We start from the raw sequence: 13823 nt of genomic DNA, 5'->3' as shown, positions 1-13823 counted from the left end.
TCTGTGAGATAAGTATGTGTGAAATGCGCACTTTACCTAAGTTGTTGGGAAGACAAAGGTTCTTTACAGTTAGAAATTACACTACATATATTTATATTTGTGGAGGTACTAGCTTCAACTCTGTTTTCAGTGAAAACTGCAGGAACTTGAAACAGGCACTAGGAAACTGAGAAACCAGAGAAAGTGTTTCACCTGCAAACCTTTCCCTTTGTTCTCGGTGAAAGAACATCTCTCCACATGCTCAGTTGTGAGAGATAATTGTGTGTGGAAGCCGTCCTTCACATAACTTGTTGGGAACTTAAAGTTTCCTTTCATTCTAAACTACACTATATACATATATATGTTGAGGCACTAGCTCCAACTCGGTTTTACAGTGAATACTGCAGGAACCTCAAACCGGCACTAGGAAACTGACTGACAATCCACAGTGGGTGTTTCTTGTGCACCTGTCCTGTTTGTACTATATGAAATAAGGTCTCTCGACATGCTAATTTCTGAGAGATATTTGTGTGTGTAATCCATCCTTCACCTAGCTTGTTGGGAAGACAAATATTCTTTTCAGTTGGAGAATACACTACATATATATATATGGGGATGTAATAGCTCAAACTCGGATTTACAGTAAAAACTGCAGGAACATCAAACCGGAACTAGGAAACAGACTGAGAAAGCAGAGTAAGTGTTCCTCCTGCATCCACTTCCCTTTGTGCTAGATGAACGAACGTCTCTCCAAATACTCATTTCTGAGAGATAAGTGTATGGGAAAGCCGTCCTTCACCTAGCTTGTCGGTAACACAAAGGTTCTTTTTAGTTGGAAACTACACTACATACATATATATGGGGAGTTAATAGCTCAAACTCAGATTTACAGTGAAATCTGCAGGAATTTCATTCCGGCACTACAAAACAGTCTGAGAAACCAGAGTAGTTGTTTGTCCTGCAATCCGTCCCCTTTGTTCTAGATGAAAGAACTTCTCTCCACATGCTCATTTCTCAGATAATGGTGTGTGAAAGCCGTCCTTCCCCTAGCTTGTTGGAAACACAAAATTCTTTAGAGTTGCAATCTATTCTGCATACATATATATGGGGAGGTACTAGCTCCAACTCGGTTTTACATTGAAAACCGCATGAACTTCAAACAGGCACTAGGAGACAGACTGAGAAACCAGAATATTTCTTTCTTCTAGAAACCACTCCCTTTAAGCTAAATGAACGAACGTCTGTCTATATGTTTAATACTGAGTGCTAAGTGTGTGGGAAGTCTTCTATCTTCTAGCTCTTTTGGAACACATTTTCTTTTCAGTGGGTAAATGCACTGCATAAATATATATGTGGAATTACTATCTCCAACTCGGCTTTACAGAGTAAACTTCATGAATTTCTAAAGGGCATTAGGGAAAGATTCTGAGAAACCAGTGTAATTTTTTCTGCTACAATCCATTCCATTATTGCTAGATGAAACATCGTCTCACCACATGCTCTATTCTGAGACATAAATGATTTTGCAAGCCATCAAAAACCTTACTTGTTTGGAACACATTTTGTTTTCATTGGGTATCTACACTACATGCATACATGTGGGGAGGTATAGCTCCAACTCGGTTTTACAGGGAAACTGCATTAATTTCCAAGCGGCACTAGGAAACATAATGTGAGTCCAGGGTAAGTGTTTCTATTTCAACCCTTTACCTTTGTGTAGATGAACGAATGTCTCTCCACTTGCTCAATTCTGAGAGTTAAGTGTGTGGGAAACCTTCAATCACCTAGCTTGTTGAGATCACACAGTTTCGTTAGAGCCGGGAAATTCACTGCTTACATATATAATGGGAGGTACTATCTCCAATTCGGTGTTACAGTGAAAACTTCATGAACTTCAATCTGGCACGAGGAAAACATACTGAAAACCCAGTAGAAATCTTTCTAGTAGAAACCATTCCATTTATGCTAGATGAACGAACGTCTCTCCACATTCTCATTTATGAGATTTAATTGTGAAGTCATCAATCTCCTTGCTTGTTGGAAACACACAGTTTCTTTTATTTTGGGACTACACTACTTATATATGTATATGGATGTAGTAGCTCAAACTCGGTTTTACCGTGAAAACTGCATGAACTTCAAACTGGCAGTAGAAAACATACTGAGAAACCCGAGTACGTGTTTCTACACACCCATTCCCTTTATGCTAGATTATCGAACGTCTCTTCACATTTTCAATTCTGACACTTAAATGAGTATGAATGCCGTCAATCACATAGCTTGTTGGGAACACACAGTTTCTTTTGTGTGGAAAACTAAGCTAAATAAATATATTTTGGGAGGTACAAGCTCCAACTCGGTTTTTCAGTGAGAACTGCATGAATCTCCAACCGGCACTAGGAAAACATACTGAGAAACCAGAGCAAGTGTTTCTACTGCAACCCATTCCCTTCATGCTAGATGAATGAACGTCTCTCCACTTGCACAATTCTGAGAGTTAATTTGTGTGAAAGTCTTCAATCAGCTAGCTTGTTGGGAACACACAGTTTCTTATGAGTGGGTAAATTCACTACATTTGTGTAAATGCGAAGGTACTAGTTCCAAATGGGATTTACAATGAAAACTGCATGAAATTCAAACCAGCACTAGGAAGCTTACTGAGAATCCAGTGTAGGTGTTTCTACTGCAAACCATTCCCTTTATTATAGACAAACGAATGTCTCTCCACATTCTCAATATTCAGAACTGAATGAGTGTTGAAGCCATACTTCACCTACCTTGTGGGAAACCCAGAGTTTCAGTCCAGTGGAAACTCCGCTTCTTTCATATATATGGGGACTTTCTAGCACGGACTCGGTTTTACACTGCAAACAGCTTTTATTTGAAACCGGCTTTGAGAAACATGCTGACAAGTCAGAAAATGTGTTTCTGTATACCATTTAACCTTCAATGCTGGATGAAAAAATGCCTCTCCACAGGCTTACTTCTGACATCTGAATTTGTTTTGGAGACGTCCTTCAACTAGCTTGTTGGAAAACCAGAGTTTCTGGTATAGGGGAACTACGCTACTTACATATTTAAGGGGAGGCACTCGCTCCAACGTGGTTTTCCACACTAAATCGCTTTTACATTGAAAACGGCATTAGGAAACTTGCTGAAATTTTAGAAAATGTGTGTCTATAATACCTCTGCGTTTTATGCTGCATGAAGGAACTCCTCTCAACATGCTCAATTTTCATAACTGTATGAGTGTGGAAGCCGTATTTCACCCAGCTTGTTGGAAACCCAGAGTTCCAGTCCAAGGTAAACTACGCTCCTTCCATATATATATGGACGTACTAGTACGAACTCGATTTTACAGTGCAAACCGCCTTTACTTGAAACCGGCTATGAGAAACATGCATAGAAATCAGAGTATTTCTTTCTGTATGTCCCTTAACCTTCAATGCTGGATGAAGGAACGCCACTCCACAAGCTCACTTCGGATATCTGAATGTGTCTTGGAGCCATTCTTCAACTAACTTGTTGGAAACGCAGAGTTTGTGGTATAGAGGAATTAAGCTGCTTACATATCTAAGGGGAGGCACTTGCTCCAACTTGGTTTTCCACAGCAAACCGGTTTTACATTGAAAACGGCGGTAGGAAACCTGCTGAGATATCAGAGAGTGTGTGTGAAGAATACCTCTGCATTTTATGCTGCATGAAAGAACGTCTCTCCACATGCTCAATTTTCAGAGCTGTATGATTTTGGAAGCCGTACTTCACCTAGGTTGTTGGAAATCCTGAGTTACAGTTAAGGTAAACTAAGCTGCTTTCATATATATAGGGACGAACAAGCACGAACTCGGTTTTACACAGCAAACGGCTTTTAGTTGAAACCGGCCTTGAGAAGCATGCTGAGAAATCAGAGTAAATGTTTATGTATGTCACGTAACCTTTAATGCTGGATAAAAGAACGCCTCTTCACAAGATCACTTCTGACATCTGTATTTGTGTTGGAGCCGTCCTTCACCTAACTAGTTGGAAACCCAAAGTTTCTTGTATAGGGGAACTACGCTTCTTACATATGGAAGGGTATGCACTCGCTCTAAAGCGGTTTTCCACAGCAAACCGCTTTTACATTGAAAACGGTGTTAGGAAACATGGTGAGACATCAAAGATTGTGTGTGTAGACTATCTCTGCCTTTTATGCTGCATGAAGGAACGCCTCTCAACATGCTCAGTTTTCAGAAATGTATGAGTATGGAAGCCGTACTTCAACTAGCTTGTTGGAAACCCAGAGTTTCAGTCCAAGGTAAACTACGCTGCTTTCATATATATGGGGACGTACTGGCACCAACAAGGTTTATCACTGTAAACCACTTTTATTTCAAACCGACTTTGAGAAATATGCTGAGAAATCAGAGTAATTATTTCTGTCACTTAACCTTCAATGCTGGATGAAAGAACGCCTCCCCACAAGCTCACTTCTCACATCTGAGTTTGTGTTGGAGCCGTCCTTCAGCTAACTTGTTGGAAACCCAGATTTTCTGTTATAGGGGAACTACGCCACTTACATAACTAAGGGGAGGCACTCGCTCCAACGCGGTTTTCCACAGCAAACTGGATTTACATTGAAAAAGGCGTTAGGAAACATGTTTAGAAATACAGAGAATTTGTGTCTAGAATACCTCTGCCTTTAATGCTGCATGAAGGAACGCCTCTCAACATAAACAATTATCAGATCTGTATGAGTGTGAAAGCCGTTCTTCACCTAGCTTTTTGGAAACCCAGTGTTTCAGTCCAAGGTAAACTACGCTGCTTTCCAATATATGGGGATGTACTAGCACGAACTAGATTTTTTCACTGCAAACAGCTTTTACTTGAAAACGGCTTTGAGAAACATGCTGAGAAATCAGAGTACTTGTTTCTGTATGTAACTTAAACTTCAAGGCTTGATGAAAGAAGCCTCTCCACAAGCTCACTTTTGACATCTGAATTTCTAGTGGAGCCGTCCTTCACCTAACTTGTTGGAACCCCTGAGTTTCTTGTATAGAGGAACTATGCTACTTACATATGTAAGGGGGGCTCTCGCTCCAACTTCGTTTTCCAGATCAAACCACTTTTACATTGAAACCGGCGTAAAAACACGGTCAGAAATCAGAGAATGTGTGTCTAGAAGTCCCTCTGCCTTTTATGCTGAAGGAACGCCTCTCCACATGCTCAATTTTCAGGAATGTAGGAGTGTGGAACCCGCATTTCACCTAGCTTGTTGGAAACCCAGATTTTCAGTCCAATGTAAACTTCGCTGCTTTCATATATATGGGGATGTACTAGCAAGAACTCAGTTTTTCACTGCAAACCGCTTTTACTTGAAACCGGGTTTAAGAAACATACTGAGAAATCAGAGAACTTGTTTGTACATCTCACTCTGCCTTTTATGTTTACTGTGAAATGATGGTTTCAAAAAAATTACTTTGCTTTGGTAAACTGTTTTGAATCGTGTTCCTCTGCTTTGATATGTAAATTGGGTAGTTCCCGTATTCCAGAAACTCTGGTTTTCCAACATGTTAGGAGAAGGACGTCTCCAACACAAATTCAAATGTCAGAAGTGATCTTGTGGAGAGGCGTTCTTTCATCCAGCATTGAAGGTTAAGTGACATACAGAAATACTTATTCTGAATTCTCAACATGTTTCCTAATGCCAGTTTCTAAGGAAGAGTGGTTTGCTGTGGAAAACCGCTTTGGAGCGAGAGCCTCTGCTTAGATATGTAAGCAGCGTAGTTCCCCTAGACCAGAAACCCTTGTTCTCGAAGAAGTAATGTGAAGAATGGCTCCAACTCACACTTAGATGTCAGAAGTGAGCATGTTGGGAGGCGTTCCTTCTTCCACCATTGAGGGTTAAGTGACATACTGAAACACTCACTCTGATTTCTTAGCATGTTTCTGAAATCCGTTTCAAGTAAAAACGTTTTGCAGTGGAAATGTGAGTTGGTGCTAGGACGTCCCCAAATATAAGAAAGCAGCGTAGTTCCCCTAGTCCTGAAACTATGGTTCCCAACAAGTTAGGTGAAAGACGGCTTCCATACATGTACAGATTTGAAAATATAGCATGTGGAGTGGCGTTCTTTCATCCATCATAATAGGCAGAGTGACATGTAGAAACACATTCTCTGATTTCTCAGCTTGTTTACTAACGCTGGTTTCAAAGTAAAAGTGGTTTGCTTAGGAAAACCACGTTGGAGCGAGTGCCTCCGGTTAGATATGTAAGTAGCGTAGTTCCCCTAGACCAGAAACTCTGGGTGTCCAACATGCTAGGAGAAGGACGTCTCCAACACAAATTCAAATGTCAGAAGTGATCTTGTGGAGAGGCGTTCTTTCATCCAGCATTGAAGGTTAAGTGACATACAGAAACACTTACTCTGATTTCTCAGTATGTTTTTCAGAGCCGGTTGCAAGTAATCGCGGTTTGCAGTGTAAAACCGTTTTGGTACTATAGATATGTATGTAGCGTAGTTTCCCTATCCCAAAAACTGTGGGGTCCCAATTAGCTAGTTGAAGGATGGCTTCGAAACTCATACATATCTAAAAATAGAGCATGTGGTGTGGAGTTCTTTCATACAGCATAAAAGGTGGAGTGACATATAGAAACACTAACTCTGATTTCTCAGCATGATTCTGAAAGCCGGTTTCAAGTGAAAGCTCTTTGGAATGGAAAAGCCAACTGGAGCTTGTGCCTCCCCTTATATATGTAAGTACCGTAATCCCCCGAAGCCAGAAACTCTGGGTTCTCAAAAACCTAAGTGAAGGTAGGCTTCCACTCACATATGTTTCAAAAATGGAACAAGTGTAGAAGAATACCTTTATCTCACCTAAACAGCAAGGCTAAATCTCAAGCACTTACCATGATTTCTCTGCATGTTTACTTGAGTAGATTTAAAGCTAAAAGCATTTTTCGCTCAGAAACCTAGTTAGAGCTTATTCCTGCTGTTATATATATCGGTCGGGCAGTGCCCCAACACCACAATTCTGTGTTTCCAGTAGTGTTGGTGAAGGATGGCTTCCACACACTTTCGGTTTTCTCTCCTCCTCACTCTTCTGCTTAGACATCAATGCAGGTTGTGTATTGTGGAAGCCAAGGAAATTTTTTTCATTTAGGATCATCCTCGAGAAAACTGAGACCTGCTTCTGCTTCTTTTCCCTGCTAGATTTCCCCTTGTTGCATTTCAAATTCTCAAGATTGAGTTCCTTTAACCAAGTAATTATTTCAAAAAAAATGAGCAGGTTTCCATAGGGCCATTACTTCTTTTATATTCTTGCTTTTTAATACCTCTCTTCCATCTCTTTATCTCTAGGTGTCTTATTTCTATGTCCTTTGGTTTGGGCTGATGGCTAATCAGCATTAGTGTAGAAATTGTTGCTTGATATTACTGATCTATATTCTTTCCATGGATATTTGATTTATCATTGGATTTTAGGGAAGATAGTTTCTTTAAAAAAATTCTGGTAAGTAACTTGTGGGGGATTCTGATTCTCTTGGCCTAGAATTATAATGCTTAATTTCTGAATAAGTGATACTTTCATAGAGCTCAAAATTCCAAAGGTTTGAGTGCCACCAATGTCCCGAAACCTTTTAAAATTTTCTTTGGGGACACCCAGAACTGAGTGTGTGTGTGTGTGTGTGTCCTACTGGACTTAGTTTAGCCTGAAATGAGCAAAGGCAAGTACCCCCCATTTTACACAGACGACTTTCACAAATTGATACCTTTTAAAAATATATGAACTGTAATGTTGTAGAATTTTACAAGAGGCAGTGACCTTCAGGGCTGTCAGCAATGGAGGCAGAACAGTTGGAGGGACAGCAGGTGCTCGTGCTCAGTGGCTGAAGTCACACAACATCCACGGCCACCTCTGGTTAATCTTATAGAGTTGGTGCTGTCTGCAGGCATTCAGGGCTGTGCCCCCCTCCCCACCAAACATATATATTAGGAAAAGTGGTGAGACTCAGTATAAGAAACAATAAAGAATGAGTAAGGGAAATTGAGTTTATTGTTTTTAAAAAGAAAAATTAGCATCCATGTAGTTTAAATTCAGCTCCTAATAGATTGATGTGTTGACATTCACAAGGATGCGTAAACACCTGCAAGATCTTGTGGCGGCACCGGAGACTCTGAAGCAGCAATCACCACACACAAAGTTCACTGCTGCCCTTGACAGCCTTATAGATTTACTTGATTAAGAAAAGGCCATAGATGTTAAATATCATCATTTTGAGAAACGAGTTCCTTTGAAATCTTATATACTAATGTAAATGAATTGGATAAAGAAATGCCAAATGTGTAATAAAGTATTCAAAGAGGTAATGATTACTGAAAACACCACAAATTGAAGAGGACCACAGCATAATGTGCATATATATTTTAATGATCTGGAAGATTCAGCTCAGCAGTGTATTCAAGACATCTAGATATGATGTCAAAAGGGGGTGTCTTTGGATAGCTTTTTGTGAATGTTAGAGTGAAGTCAGGGTCAGGTACACAAATTAGGTTTAAAAGCAAAAGGTGAACCAGATTTCTTTTCAAAAATCTATTGTGTCTGTTTAGAAATCATCAAATCCATGGGTCAAGGTAAGAAAAAAAAAAAAACTAGTGACCACGTGACTGTTTCAGGAGCTGGTTGTAAAATGACAGTTGACAATTGTGTAAATTAGGTATGATCTTGATGTCCAAGTGACCCAAAGAATTTTAGTCCATGTGCCAAACATATATCAAGGAATAAATAGTGATTTATGTTTTGTCAGATCTTTTATCCCCCCTTCAATCCTGCATTGTGATTGGGAAACTAAGAACTTCTACTGCAGGGAGGGGGATTTTCAGAAATGGAATGTCCCCCAACCGAGAAAATAAAGAAAATGTAGCCATACACTGTAGAGACACAGGGAGATCTGTTGAGCCAGATGACACTTGCTTTACTGTCAACTAGTAGGAGGTGCAGGTTTTGATGAATTGGGTACAATGTTGCTGCCTTTCTCTAGGTATTGCCCAAGGCTCTTGAGAAGCGATGAATTGGGGCCAAGGAATTAGCCTCCGATTGCCCTTTGCCATGGATGTTGTCTGTATTCTCCACTTTTAAGCTTTAGCTTAGACAAGTTGTAGCGTCTTGCCAAGTGAGCTACAGACAGGAAGTGAGTCTTGAAGCACACGGCTCTTTCCTCCTCACTGCAGCAGAGAACCTCTGCATTGGAGCTTCCTGAGATGTCATCGATGGTCATTTTTCATGTTAGGAATCAGTAAGAATGCTATGTCCATATGGATGAGGAGGGTAAGATTTCAGTCTCTAAAGTGGTAATGATGGGTTGACATTTTCACTTAAAGAGACTCACATCAACAAATGCGTGTCTGTTCTGGACCAAGAAGAAGCAAGTGTTTGAAAAAGAATAGCTTGAAAGGTCAGTGGGACATGTCAGGCATCTTCTTCATGTCTTCAAGTTCGGGTATCAAAAATGCTTTTCCTATCCTGAGTGATACTGACAATTTGCCGTGCTCTGTGCCTCATGAATACCAAAGGCTTTCCTAAATAAAAATCTAGAAATGGTAACATTCTTGATATGTGTTAAACCAGGGGAGATGAAGGAATTAAAATTACTCCCAAATTCTGATTTTTTTAAGGACATCAATTTATAGAAACTTTTGAAGAATTAAAGTGACAGAAAATTACAAAGCACTTTTCCTTCTGGTAAGAAAGGGTTCTGTGTTCCTTTATTGATGAGTGTAACATAGAATCAGTACTAATATTGTTTGTATTGTACTTAGTGTTTACAGAGTGATTCACAGATATTCTCCTATTTCATCTGTGCAATGACCTCTGGAAGGTAAGATTTCCTAGTTATGCTTTTTAATGTCTATTTTTAGCTCTGTCTAAAAGCAGATTGGTTGAGCTCCATTTGCTCAATTTAGAAGGCTGGACTGATTAATTGTGTCAGAAAATTCCAGGAGGCAGAGGAAAGGAAGAGACATGGGTTCTACACGATGGAAGCTGCTCCTGAAATGATTTGACCAGCAGTCTTATCCATTTTTCCCAAGGCTGGAAACAAAAGACAACCCAAGACATGGATAACAGGGAGCCCATGTGACTCCAGCCTTGGCATGTATAGTCACGGCTGAACTCCTGTGCCTTGGAGAGGAGGATGCTTTGGGTCTCTGTTCTACAAACTCTGTTTTGCTTCATCTCCGCAGTGTCTTGTTTTATTGGCATATGCTGAAACTTGATTTACATTTCATAGCATTAAAACAAAAATCAAGATCTCTTTATAATTTATTAACTATTTGGTAAATAGTTTTTGGTGAATATTGAACTTTATTATTAGGTCTTACCATGGCAATGTACAACACCTAGTTCCCCAGATAACAGCAGTGGCTTAAACATGCTAAAATTGTATTTCCCTCTTACATAAAGAAGTCAAGCAATCGGTAGCCCAGGGCTGGTTTGCATGATGGCCCCTGGGTCAGAGAACAAGATGCCTGTTATCTTCAGCCCATCAACCTGATGGCTCAAAGTGGCTGCCTGAGGGTCAACCATCAGGTCCACATTCCAGGAGCAGAAAGGAGGGAAGAAAGGTGCTTCAGTTCCCTTTTGGGATGGTTCTGTAAAGTCCCTTGTTGCTTTCCTGCTTTTATTTTGCTTTAGACAGAGGGCTGAGAGACAGCTTTCTATGAGGTAAGCTCAACTCAGGACCAGCCATCTCCCTTGAGAGGAGTGGAGGGAGTGGGCGGGAAGGAACCGATCATCCTGCACATGGTGTAAGACACCACGATGAGCCGCCGGGGGCCTCTGCAGTCCGTCCATTGCTTCGGGCTGCACTGAGCAGTTGGTAACGGTTGAGATTTTCACGTAGAGGTGCGTGTATGCTGGAACAATTGCTCGGTTCATTTAAACTAGTGGCGACCAGAGCACGTTGGAGAACACATTTGTTCTCACCTTCTAGCCAGTGACCCTCCCGCCAGGTTGCTGTCCTGCTGTTCATTTCCACGTTATTTTCCAAGACTTCTGGAGGAAATGTAAGCAGCCTGATGCTCAAATGCTTTTCTGTGTGATTACCCCCTTGTTCTTTGCAGGAACAATAATTTGCCTAGAAAAGAGTCGACGAAATTCCAACCCTCCATTTCTTTAAAGCTCTGAGATTTGGTGTTAGGAAATAGAAGAAAATTCCAGAAACACCCTTAAGAAACATTATTCTTTCAAATGTGATTTGGAACCGCAAAAGACAATATATTTTACACAACAATTTTTAAGACAACTGAATTGGCAGTAAGTTCACATAATGAAACTTCCAACAATTCTTTATATTTCTCCTGGAAATTCCTTGGTACTTGGTGTAAATTATTAGTAATTAATATCAGCTTTCTATTCTTTCTCTTCCTGTAGTTGTAGAGTTAACATGAAAATAGCTACTTGTGTAACTGAGAAAGCCTCCTGGTCAGCCTTCTAGTTAAACAGCATGTGTGCATTTCGGTGGCAGGTGTGCTAAATAGTAGTTTTAAGGCCCTTGAGGGATGCCCATCACACCAGCAGTGCGGGAGCCTATTTCTCACCCACGACCAGGTGAGACCCTCCTTCCTTCCGCTGCCTTGCCCAGGCCCCAGCATTCTGGTTCTTTCTCATGACCCATTTTCATAAATTTCAGCCCTGCACCAGCCGAGCAAGCCTTGGTTTCTCAAAGACCAGGGTCTTAGTTCTAGGTTTTCTGTTAAAGGACAGTGTATAAAATCAGGAAACTTTATATGTCTTTTGAGGCCTCAGGATCTCTGCAATTAAAACAAGAACTTGAGTTACAATACTATTCTTTTCCACTTCTGAATTTCTAAAACTCCACACAATAGCTTTTTTATTAATTAGCTAAAAATTTTTCCAGAATATATTTTTCGAAGGTTCACAAATATCTGTTAATTTATATTTAAAGATGCTATATTTAAGAAATGGAATAATTATTTACTTTTAAAAAGTAATTTAAGTCAAGAAATGTTTGATACTGAATGTTTACTATGAGTTCAAGTATGTAAGCTTAATTTTTGTGGTACTGTCAATAAACCACACAATGTGAGAGTTCTGGGTTAAGTTTTATCTGGGGCAAAATGAGGACCAGAACCCAGGTGACAGCATCTCAGAGAGCTCGGAGGAACTGCTCTGAAGATGAGGGGGAGCTCAGCATAATATGAGATTTCATTGAAGTGGGACGTGCCGTCAACTATACATTAGGTCAGAGGCTGCTGCTAGTCGAGGAACAGGTGTCTCTGTTAATGATTTTAGTGCTTTTCTAGATAGGAGGAAATGCAAGAACTTGGGCTCTTAAAGTTTCCTGAAAATGTCTATCTGAAGGTTTTCTGCCCATTTTCCCAGAGCACAGAGCGCCCCATTCCTGATCTCCACACAGATCTACTTTCAGAGGGTGTTGAAGGTCAGCAGCTGCAGTGGCTCATAACTTAATCAAATCAGAGGCAGACGGCACGTGCCAATTTTTAGTTGACAATACGTATATATTGTAGGAAAAAATTTACTTTTCAACCCTACCCCTGATTTACTTTTAGTTAGAGATCACCTGATAACTGTTAGATGACTTAAGTCAGACGAGGGGTTGAAGGAGTCGTCTCTTGAGCCAGCCAGTGCTCTATGTCAGCCTCCTTGATCACATTCAATTTTCTTTCTCTTCAAACAGCATGCATCTGATTTTATGAAGTTTGGAGCCTGTCCTGAGCACATGGGGTCTGGAAGTGGCCCTGTTCCTGTGGTCTTTGTTTATTCTGTGAATTATGGTGTGAATCTTTATGTGCCCAAGCTTCATCAAAATTTCAAACTTAAATGATTTAAATATGGGAGATGGATGCCAAGTTCTGGGAATAGATTTTCAGGATAACAGCCAGGATTGGTAAAAAGTAGGGAGAATGGATACAGCCTTTAAAAAGAAATGTTATTTTACAATTTCTGGCAGATAAATTAAAGTGTTTGTTGGGATTCTGTCAGGAATGTTTAATTGGGAGACCTACCTCCCATTTTCATGAAATAAAATAATTTTATTATTTGTTTAGTGCCTACTGCCTAACAAATAAGTATCCCCTATGCATATAGTTTTATCATTTAATCTCTACAAAGATTCCCTGGAGAACACAAGTGTCACAGGTGAGGGAACCAAAATCATCCAGGGTATGTGGCTGGAAGGCAGATGGGCTGGATGGCTTACCCTCCAGCCTGAGACAGAGACACCAAGGTTTATTGACAAGCGTGTTGTTGAAGTTGTTTATTTAATACTTTGCTTCCTTGATGAAGTGGATCTCTTGAAATTGTTTATGTCTGGATTATCTTCCCCTCTCTCCTCTGCCTCAGGACTTCTCCTCATAAGTAGTATGAATTCAGCCTGAACTGATTCAGGAAAATCAGAAAATAAAAAATTAGCCCACACAAATGTCTGATAAGTCTTTGTATTTCAGTACTTCCTAAAACTCTTAGAAACACAAGGAAGGTGTGTTACCTCGGGGACTGAGTGCATTTGAAGTGTGAGAAATGTAAGTGTGATCTGGTAAAGGCACAGGCTCTATAGACAGTGATCCGGGTTTGGATACTGGCTCCCCTAAGTACTGGAAACATGACCACCCAGAGCCTCAGTTTCTTCATGTGTTAAATGGGCTGATGGAGCTCACTTCCAAGTGGCTAGGTCAAAATGAGATGGTACGAGTGACTCTCAGGCAGAATGCTTGCAAAATTGCTTGTTGCTCTTGCTGCTTTATACTGTCTTCTTAGGTAATTCCGTTGTCCATTGGCTTGCAAATACCTCCTCATTTGATTTAAAAAAAATAGCATGCCCTAAAAATTTT

General features: G+C 40.3%; 1 protein-coding gene across 2 annotated transcripts in view; it reads right to left on the bottom strand.

Annotated features, from left to right (window-relative positions):
• Nucleotides 1-13414: 13414 nt before the first annotated feature.
• LOC141579566 (uncharacterized) overlaps nt 13415-13823 on the bottom strand; it is a 145890-nt gene continuing 145481 nt past the window's right edge. For both annotated transcript variants that reach the window (XM_074376182.1, XM_074376190.1), the window contains one exon: nt 13415-13812. The gene's annotated coding sequence lies outside the window, so the exon portion shown is untranslated. The remainder of the gene's footprint in view (nt 13813-13823) is intronic.

Source organism: Camelus bactrianus, chromosome 2 (assembly GCF_048773025.1).
Source record: "Camelus bactrianus isolate YW-2024 breed Bactrian camel chromosome 2, ASM4877302v1, whole genome shotgun sequence".
In the NCBI taxonomy this organism is placed as follows: Eukaryota; Metazoa; Chordata; class Mammalia; order Artiodactyla; family Camelidae; genus Camelus; species Camelus bactrianus.
The sequence above is the reverse complement of the archived record's forward strand: the minus strand, read 5'-3'. Positions and strand labels throughout refer to the sequence as shown.